The sequence below is a fragment of the Myotis davidii genome, unplaced genomic scaffold, assembly GCF_000327345.1.
Source record: "Myotis davidii unplaced genomic scaffold, ASM32734v1 scaffold196, whole genome shotgun sequence".
Taxonomy (NCBI): Eukaryota; Metazoa; Chordata; class Mammalia; order Chiroptera; family Vespertilionidae; genus Myotis; species Myotis davidii.
This window is the reverse complement of record NW_006288258.1, coordinates 1,600,189-1,610,393: the sequence shown is the minus strand read 5'-3', so window position 1 is coordinate 1,610,393 and position 10,205 is coordinate 1,600,189. Positions and strand designations below refer to the sequence as shown.

The 10,205-nt window shown below is 39.7% G+C and overlaps 1 long non-coding RNA gene across 2 annotated transcripts in view; it reads right to left on the bottom strand.

Moving 5' to 3' along the window:
- LOC107182540 overlaps positions 1-10,205 on the bottom strand; it is an 89,427-nt gene that overhangs the window by 62,259 nt on the left and 16,963 nt on the right. For both annotated transcript variants that reach the window (XR_001513256.1, XR_001513255.1), the window contains exons 2-3: positions 8,357-8,388; positions 3,067-3,348 (exon numbers count right to left, since the gene is read on the bottom strand). This is a non-coding gene — a long non-coding RNA (uncharacterized LOC107182540). The remainder of the gene's footprint in view (positions 1-3,066; positions 3,349-8,356; positions 8,389-10,205) is intronic.

The window sequence follows — 10,205 nt, the reverse complement described above, 5'->3', positions numbered from 1 at the left end:
GAGAAAGAGAAAGAGATGAGAGAGAGAGAGAGAGAGAGAGAGAGAGAGATGATATAGATAGATATCTCTTGCTTCTTGTCATTTTCCTAATACATAATAATTGCAGGTTCCTAGGGAAGCTATGGGTCAAGTATGCACTTCCTATATTGGTTGTTAATGTGCCTAAATAAATATTGGATGCCTTCCCTAAAAGAGGTTATAATCTAATGTGGTCAAACGTATTTTACACAATAGGTAGATGTAGCAAAGTCATTATATTTCAATTATAAGTAGCATGTTTCCTTGATCAGAACTAAATCTCTAGAAAGCACCCTCTGTAAGTGAAAGAACAAAGGAACATAGTATTTCCCCGTTTTGTCATTTTCGAAGCTGTGCACCATCTTTCTTTCTGAACTGCCTCCCCATCCTGTTTGAGAAGAGTTGGCTGTTTTGTGCTTCACTCCATTCATTTCCCTGACATCCTTTGATTCTGGCCTGGCTCCCCAGCCACCATCCTTCCTTGTCGCGGAGATCCTGCCAGTGCAGCTCATTCAGTAGCCATCATCACAGTGAACTATATCCCAGCAGCTCCAGATGGAAGACGGGGGTAAACAGCTCCCCTAAGATGCTCTCCAATGCAGTGCCATCAATCAACCTGCAGCTGGGACCAAACCACACAGTGACTGAGCCAGCGACTTTCTGCCAAAAGCCTAGCACGTTTCTCAGTGCCCAGCCTCCTTCAAGAGGGAGATGTCACAATTATATTCCTAGCGGTCCTCAATACCCAATATTTATAACCTACTTTCTGTAACTCTGACCATTGATATTCTTCATCGAGATGTTGTGGGTTTTTTTTAAAATTATAACAGTTACCTCAATTGCTAACTCTATTCACTTTATTTCCCTCTGGAAAGGCAGAGTCTCTTGTTTGCTTGCTTCTTCAATAAATCACAATGTAGAAAAACAAATAGGTTATTTTACATTAAGCAATGGTAAGCAGTTCTTTTTATCCTGCAAGCAGCAGATGAGGGGTGGTCCTTCCTGAACCAAGACTAAGATTGAGCGTGAACAGCTGGAACCCTGCAGCACGGAGCCTTGGCACTCACACTGCCGGCTAAGCATCCTGCCACGGCTGCCAGGGATGCTTCCCTCCCACCACACTGTGGGCAGGAGGGTGTGCTGTACGACATCACCATGGACTCCATGAGCAACAAACTACCATCAGAGAAATAATAAACTCTGTCTACAATCTTATATATTCCATTTCAGAAATGTTAAAGTTATGGCACTTGCACCTGCTTAGTACCATTATTTAGGTTCAGCTAATGAAAGTCATCTCCTTGTTGTTTTCATCACATGTTTTGAAGAATACCTTCCCCCCAAGATGTAGATAGGCTCCCTCCCTATTCTCTGCAACTATCTTCTCCAAGATGCTGTGGGTCTCCCATGTCTCAGCATCCTAACTTGAAGATGGTTGGAGAGTTCTCCAGAGCTCTGCAAATCATCCTTCGCTGGTGCAATGAACTGATTTCCTTTTCTTCAGTTAAATAAGAACAATCAGTCCACCTACAGATAACGAGTGCTATTTTTAGAAACATGTTTCCATTCGTATATGCACACACATGCACGTGCACACACACACACACACACGCATCCGCTTCCACCTAATTTCTACTTTGGAAGTATAAGGAAATCCTAGGGAAATTATATACAGGTAGAATGAGAATATCATTAATTCCACATGGCTGTGTGTGCACGCTGATGTACGTAAGAGATTCCATGTAGTAATAACAGCATGCAAAGCAGGCATCTGGCACTGAGTTGAGTGATGATAAAGACAAAGGGATCACTTTATGAAAACATGGTAATTTCCTATATCAGCATCTTCATTTTACAGGTGAGGACACTGACACCCACAGACATGAAATCATTTGCTCATGAATTCACACTGAGCAGGCCCAGGAGCTGGGTAAATAGCTAAGAGGAAAATATTATAAAAATCATTTAGAAAAATCAGTCTTCAGGACAGTACATCGTACAGTTAGTAATTCATTCCTTCCATGGGTATTTATTGAGCAACTACTATGTTCAAGTAATTATGTGTTTTAGGAAAACATGATTGAGTCTCTTGCATCAAAGGAGAGATAAGCCCAGAAGTGACCATAATATAAACAGACTGCAAGCAAACACAAGATGTATGTAAGTTAGATCTTCACTAATTACCACTGCTACATCAAAGCAATGACCCATTTGGTAAAGGAGAAAATAGAATGCAAGAAATAAAGCAGGGAAATCTCTGACACTGTTATATACAAACCATTTAGATTCAGATCAATTAAATAAATTATAAGATAATCAAGTATATACAGCGGTTCCAATATAGTTAGTGCCACATATAAAAATAACCAATATGTAAAGGAAAATTTCAAATATCCATTTTCAACATGGAAAACATGCTCCTGTTGGTAAATGCGAGATTTTTGTTTTATAAACCCCAAGGCTTTAAATTATGCATAGAAGTGAATCTGCCCTGGAAAGTTATACCTAAAGAAAAGTGTAGCCCTGGCCTGTTTTGCTTAGTGGTTGGAGCATCAGCCCAAAGAACAGAGAGTCAAGGGTTCAATTCCTGGTCAAGGGCATGTACCTCATTTGCAGGTTTGATCCCCAACCTGAGTCAGGGTGCATATTGGAGGCAACTAATGGATATGTCTCCGTCACAATGTTTCTTTCTCTCTCTCTCTCTCTCTTTCCCAGCCAGGGTGCGTGCGGGAAGCAACCAGTTGATGTCTCTCTCTCACATCAATGTTTCTCTCAGTCTCTCCCCCTCCCTTCCACTCTGTCTAAAAATCAGTGGGGGTGGGGGGCATAAAATAAAATAAAAATAAAAGTATATGCCTTTTGATTTTAAAAAATATTTACCGAAAGATCTATAAATGTAAGGTTCTTCAGAAAATTTATATGCTTTTTACTGCCTCAGAATGAGAAAGTTTAGAAAAAGATGGCAAGGCCTCCGTGTAGGACATCCTTTGGTTTTCTCTTACATAATCCTTTTCACACTTTCTGACACAAGATTGCACCAAACTGCACCTGCCCTGCTGAGCTTCCTTGCTTGGGAGGTGTGGTAGCACTCCCAGAGTCACGGGGTTGGGTTGCTTCTAACAAGGCACTGCCACGTAGACTTCTGCTCACTCAGAGCACGAGGGCCTGGAAAGGCTGATGCGGAGGCCACAGTGTGCGAGAGCTCGAGAGTCATTTACGGTCTGTGAGGATCCGGCAAAGAGCTTCTATTTATGAGACATTTACACCCTGCATCCCCTTTTATCCTCACACACATCCTGTGAGATGTCAGACAGCATTAGAATTTTTGCCCTGTAGATGAAGAATGAAATCCTTGACTTATCATTTCCAAAAAGGGCAGGGGCAAAAATGAGACACAATTCAAGGCCTCTTGGCTGCCAACCCTTCCTTCTTTCCACCTCATCACATTTAAAGGAAGTCACATTTTGTTCATGATGATATTTAGAAACTTAAATATTTGAGTCTTTAAGGTGCAGATTGTATACGATTATGGTAAACTGACAGAGGAAGTATGCACTCTGTTGTCAGCCAGCACATTATTATCAAGGTAAAGAAACAAGACGTTTATGAGTAGAATTCTTAATAATCAAGTTCATATAAAACAAGTTGCTAATTATAAACAAGGTCAATAAACCCCATAGGTAAAAACATGTGTGAAAGTTGAACCACGAAATGAACTTGAAACCTAGCCTCGGCTAGGATTGATGGTTCCCATTCGCACTGGAAAACGGAAATTGATTGACTTTTTCATGTAAAGGGGGGAAATGCAGGATTAGAAGTGGACAAAGCTCTAGAGACTGCTATGCTGCCGGAAGCTCTATTGCTGTCTGGGTTTTCACTGCGGAAATGCTACAGACTCCGGCAAAAGTAGAGCGGAAACGCATCGTGAATGAGTGAAGTGGTGCCGCCTTCTCGAAGTAGCTGGGATGGTCTGACCATAGAACATTTACATGACTTTCTGAGTTTTGACAGATCATTCGGAAGAGAAACGGTAAAAATACACAAGCCTTTTGGTGGGAATGCAGACATTTGTTCCGATTTAAAAAGAACAAACAAGCACTATGGCTGGTCTGCACACCAGCTCTCACTGAAAACAGAAGAAAACGTGAAAAGGTAAAGCCAGACGCTGAAATGAATTCAACTTGATTGTTCGCTAGAATAGGAACAGGCAGGATTAGAAGCGCCTAGTGCTTTTTATCTCCCTTTACTTTCTCAAGAAAGAAAGATGCCCCGTCACCTAACCTATGCTCAGATGGAATGCATGCCTCTAGCAAACAGTTGAGCTGCATGTCCTTTGTACACAGTGGTTTAACATGTTTATCCATAATGGGTAGAGGGGAATAAAGGATAAAAAGTATTAGTTTCCTCAGCTGGTAAAAAATGATCGTTCCTTTTCCTAATAAGGATTTTCCCTAGCACTGCCTTGTAGGCAGGGTCAGTGTTGCTGGCATGGGAGCCATCATGAAGGATCCTGGCAAAGGACCACCTGCCAGAGAACATGTCTTCCACCAAATGGTCACCCCTAGAAGCCAGAATCATGTCTCTGGATGTAGGCCCTGAGGTTCTAAAAAGTCCCCATCTTTAATGATAGCATATTGGTTGTGGTAAACATACTACAATGCTCTGAGTGCGAATTCAGGGGTCCCTAGGCCCATTTTCATATAACTATATACAAACCCAACCATGTTATACTTTCTTAAAGAAAAGTTTTATTAATGCTAAAATATCTTCCTCTAGAAAAATGCCTATAAAATACAAAATGGGGGCATTTGTTGAAAAAAAAAAACAAAAAAACTTCAAGACATGCTGAAACAATTTTGCAGACAGATATTTTGCCACAACGGCATAAAAAAGAGCAACAAGGCATAATACAGTTCTTCAAATTCTTCGTGTACAAATATGAAAGGTAAGCCAAAGGAGGAAGCAAATTACAAATAATTTGCTTAGTAACAGGTATGATACTAAATGCTAACATTCTACAGAGAACATTTTAATTTTCATTTTTGAAGTTTTTTACAAGCCCATTTAGTTAAAAAAAAACACATAAAATTGATCAACTCAATTAGATTCATGGCTCCTCCATTTTAGTACACTTTTCTGAGAGTGACATCAAGATAGATTCATGGAAGATATGATTATTACATAGAAATCAACTTCAAAAATGTCACTGATATTGACTTCAAATAGCTTTACCTTCCTTAAATTACTTATTAAGAATCCAAAATTATTTAACTTAGACTTGATGTGGGCTTACTTATTTTTCATGTTTTCTCTACTCTTTCATAAGAATACATATGTAGAATTGCTTACAAATTACAGATACAAATAGACCATGGTTTTCATTCAGGATTGTTTTCTATGTCATTTCTAGCTACAAGGAGGACTTTCTGGAAGATTAAATGAACTTTTCTTGTCACATCCCCACTTTCCTTTAGGAGGTGGGTTGTTTGGCCTCTCGGCTTCTCCTGACCCTTATCATTTCTTCTAGAGGAGCCAGAGGAGCCAACTCTGAGAGAAATGGTGCTTCCAGCTGCAGAGCAGCCACCAGAGGGATATTCCCAAAAAGAAGAAATCGGTCAAGGACCAGCCCCTTCAGGTCTCATCTATTCCCACCTCCACTAGATTATTTCATTCCTCTTCTCCTCCTGTTTTAAATCGCTGTACAGCAAGCATGTCAAACTCAAAGGCTAACAACAGGAGTCGAATAAACGAGGCATGCGGCCTGCGGGCCATGAGTTTGACATGCTTGCTGTATAGGAAGCAGTCGTAAATAGGGAGGAAAGAGGCCTTATATGGGTTCCTAATAAGGGAACTAGATTTCCCCCCTTGGAGAAACAAGATAACACAATGATTAAAGCCATAGACTAAGAGTCTGGGGCCTGTAGAGCTGATAGTCCCCTCTACACCTGCCAACCTGCAAGTCACTCAACCTCCCTGAGGAAAGAGTTTAGCTCTGAAGTAGGACAAGTTATTTCCATGAGCAAATAACTTGTGTTAAAAACTCTTTTGACAGAATATAATGTTATAGCATTTTTGACAAATTAGCAATAATGAAATGATAAGTCAAATAGCGGCTTTTGAATATGTTACCTCTTAGCAATTGTATAAGGTCTTTGAGGTTAGTAATACAACAAAAGATAAAACAGAATGTTACCATAATTATAATCTTAGGAAAATTAAAGTAAATGTTCTTGAAAAGTAATGTGTTTCTCTTAAGTTTTCTGGGTATAAGGAAGATAGATAACAGAAGATGGTAGTGTGTGAAGTAAAACCAACTTTGTGGGTTTTATATTTGTTTTTCCTTCTTTGTATGAGAAGTTCAAGAAATGATGGCTACAGTGTTACTGCAGACTTTATAAGCATGATCCCTTATGTAAAATGTGGAGGAAATAACATACATAATAGGAAAACAGCCAAAATTGGTTAAGTTACATTTTTGGCAGCTCATGTTGGAGCTTCTCTTATAAAGTAAAAAAAAAAAAAAATAACATTCACCTTGAGTGTTTAACTATCATGACACACCTTAGAATGCTAGGGATCAGTATACACACTTTTGCCAAAGAATGAACATATGCAAGACTGTGTTTATTGTATTCACAATTCTTCACATCAAAGGAGTGCCTGTGTGAGTCCAGCGGAGCAGTGTGAGAGACAGCATCCCACTGTGAGCTGACAGTAGCTTGGATCCTTCTTTTTCAGGGATGGTGTGCCCCAGTTGGTGTCGGAAGGGACCCTCATTGTTGTGGCTTGTTCCTGCCTCCAGGACAGCCACTTCCACACCCCCCACTGTTGGGCTCTCCATCCTGCAAGGAGCCATCTGGAGCGGAAAGGCCGTCCCAACTCCCTCTGGAAGTTGTTAGCTCTGTCCCACAGTTGGCATCCAGGGGTTTTGGGGAGTTGACCTCTTCACGGTCTTTCTTTTCATGTCAAGATAAAGTATGTACCCTTTTCACTACCCTGTCAGCTTCTACCAGGTCTCCAAATTATAGAACAAATCTCTAAAGCAGACCTGGGCTTCCCATGGGAAATGCAGGCTGCTACCCTGAGATTCCTTCTTAACAAGCACAAGGACCTTGGGGCTTAATTTAAAGGGGGAAAACCTACCTTGTTTCCTCAGTGCAGCTTTTAAAAATAAAATAGGTAGAAAGAGAATGAATAATAGAACAAGCCAAATAAAGCTCTCAGTACAGTAGTCCATGATCATGAGCTAGTGAGTTAGAAAGGCTTGTGTGTTGCGTTATCGACTAGCTATGTGTTCTTGGGGAAGTTATTTACTGAATCTCACTGCTCCTCAGCTTTGTGTCTATAAAAGGTGTGTGTGTGTGTGTGTGTGTGTGTGTGTGTGTCTATTAAAAGATTCATAGAAGCTAGTTAACCGAAAAAACTATCATTTATTGGTATAAATATAAAAGATTATTGGTAATCCTCTACCTCATTTGTTCACAAAAAGAACTTAATTAATGTCCCTACTAGGTAGCAAGCACCTGAATGAAGTCCTGGAGAGAAAAGGCAAACAAGACCCTCCTTCCTCTCAGGGATTCTTTCTATAGGGGTGAGATGAGGCTAGAGCAGTCCTAAGTCAGGTTTTAACATGTTACTGAACTCAAGATTGTAAAGATCACACACGACTGTGCTTACAATTACACTGTGCTTAGATTCCTTCTTTTCACTTTCTTACTGAAGCAAATAAAAGTTCCCCCTCCCCATAAGAAGACGGCTCTATATAATTGTCCTTTGAGAAAGTCCAGGCATCAACAAAATGATAGTTGCTTCCTGATTGCAAGGCCTTTTTTAAATGTATGTGACCACACCCTCGGCATATGGCCTTTTTCAAGTTTACTCACTTCAAGTCCACCTTCCCTATGCTTAGTGTCCTGAGTTCTCCTCTCCTTTTCCTGAGTGATGGACCTCCCTGCACTGCTAACCTGCAGGCAATGGGAAGTGATCTTAAGTCGCGCTTGTATGAAAGAAAACCTGCAGTTTTGATGAGCCAGGGAACTCAGATGCAATGGTCCCCACCCTCTGTTTTCCCTGGAATGTGGTTCTTTTAAAAGACTAAGTTCTACAGTAGCCCCCCTCCTCCCCGCTTATCCACAGGGGATTTGTTCCAAGACTCCTGGTGGATGTCTGAAACCTCAGATAGTAACAAACCCTTTACATACTATGCTTTTTCCTATACCATACATACCTATGATAAAGTTTAATTTAGAAATTAGGCACAGTAAGAGATTAACAACAATGACTAATAATAAAATAAAACAATTACAACAATATACTGATCTTATGATACTGTACTCACCCTTGGTCCTGTGATTCTGTGGGATGAAACACCTATGTGAAGAGATCAATGACAGGCCTTAGGACATAGTAGTATTAGGCTGCTATGGACTTTATGACACATAAAAAGCACTTTACTGCTTCTCTTTGGCAAATTTGAACTGCCAGCATCACTACTCTTGAGCTTTGGGGCCATTATCAAGTAAAATAAGGGTGGCTTGCACACAAGCACTAAGAGACCACGACAGTACAGTAGATCTGATAACCAAGCTGGTAATGAATGGGCAGGAACATTTACAGCGTGGATACGCTGACTCAAGTCCTAGGTTGGGCCAGGGAAATCCTGAGACCATGAGATTTTATCACACTACTCAGAATGGCACATAATTTAGAACCTATGAATTGTTCATTTCTGGCAGTCTCTATTTAATATTTTCAGTCTTTGGTTGATTGTGGGTAACAGAAACAATGGAAAGTGAAATTGCAAATGGGCGGGGGAGGGACAATTGTATTTTAAATTAAATGTTTTTTCCTTATGTATATAGATTCTTAAGTCTGCATTCCCTTTTATTCTCCACAGCGATGTGCCATAGTCAGGCAGCCAGCCTGGGCTGGAATGTGAAAGGCCCATTCCCTCTTCATATCAGGCAGCCTGCTGGAAACATCTGATACTGAGCTCAGGGTTGCAGTGCTGCTCTGACCTCAATGCTACCACCTAGAGGATACGCTTGATGTTCCTCACAACATCTCCTCTCGCCTGAATCTCTGCTCTGCTCTTGCCCTCCCTCACTTTGGATTAGCCCTTCTTTCCCCCTGTTCCTTTCCCTTCTTTATTTTCAAATTGAGCTCAAATATGCCATTCTCCAGGAAAAAGCTATGGCCACTCAAATCTACACATACACCTTCATCCCAGGTTTGTTCAGCACTCTCCAAACTTCCGACTGTTCCATTACACTATGATTATCTCTGTGCCTGACACCCTGATTCAAAACTGTGAACCTCTTGAAAGTTTAAGCCTTGTTTGATTCCATTTGATAATCCCAGTACCTGCTACAAAATAATCTTTTTAAAATACTAGTTGAAAGAACAAACTTTTTTTTCCCTTCTTGCATCTGTCACTCATTCATTCATTCATTCATTCATTCTACTTTGATCACAGAGAACTGAAACAGGGCTAATCCCTTTTGACATAAGAGTCATTAGTACATTTGATGAGATAGCAGCTCATGTCATATCATTCGTGTATTCATTAATTTGTTCATTTGATAAGAAAATATTCAATTGATAGTATTCTATGTGACAATTATTGAAGATGCTATGGAAAGAACACATAAATGAAATGCAAACTCTATTGTTAAGAAGCACATAATTATGAGAGTGTCCCTGGATCTTATCTTCTCTGCTGTAAATTTCAACCACCCATCTCACCAGTCTCGTTTCTAAAAAATATGTTTTTAATTATGACTAACATTTACATGGTCAAATAAACTTTAAGAAACTTTATTCATACCCTGCCCCGGTCTATTCCATCTCCAATCTGCCTGATATGAATACCCACATCTTTTTATTCTTCTTTATATTTTGGAATTTGTATGTATAAATAAAAATAAATATGATTATATATTTATTATTTCCTTGTTTCTTCTATTTCATAAATAAAAGGTAGCATTCTATGTATAGTATGTGTACTTCATTTTTTTGCTTAATAATACAAGGATGTCCCAAAAAATGTATATACACTTTAACAGCTGATAGTTCAATGTTGAAAATAAAATGTATTTTAATAAACACTGCCTTTATAACTATTAAAGTGTGTTTATGCATTTTTGGGACACCCTATATCTCCTGAAAATCTTTCCCAATTTTGAGAA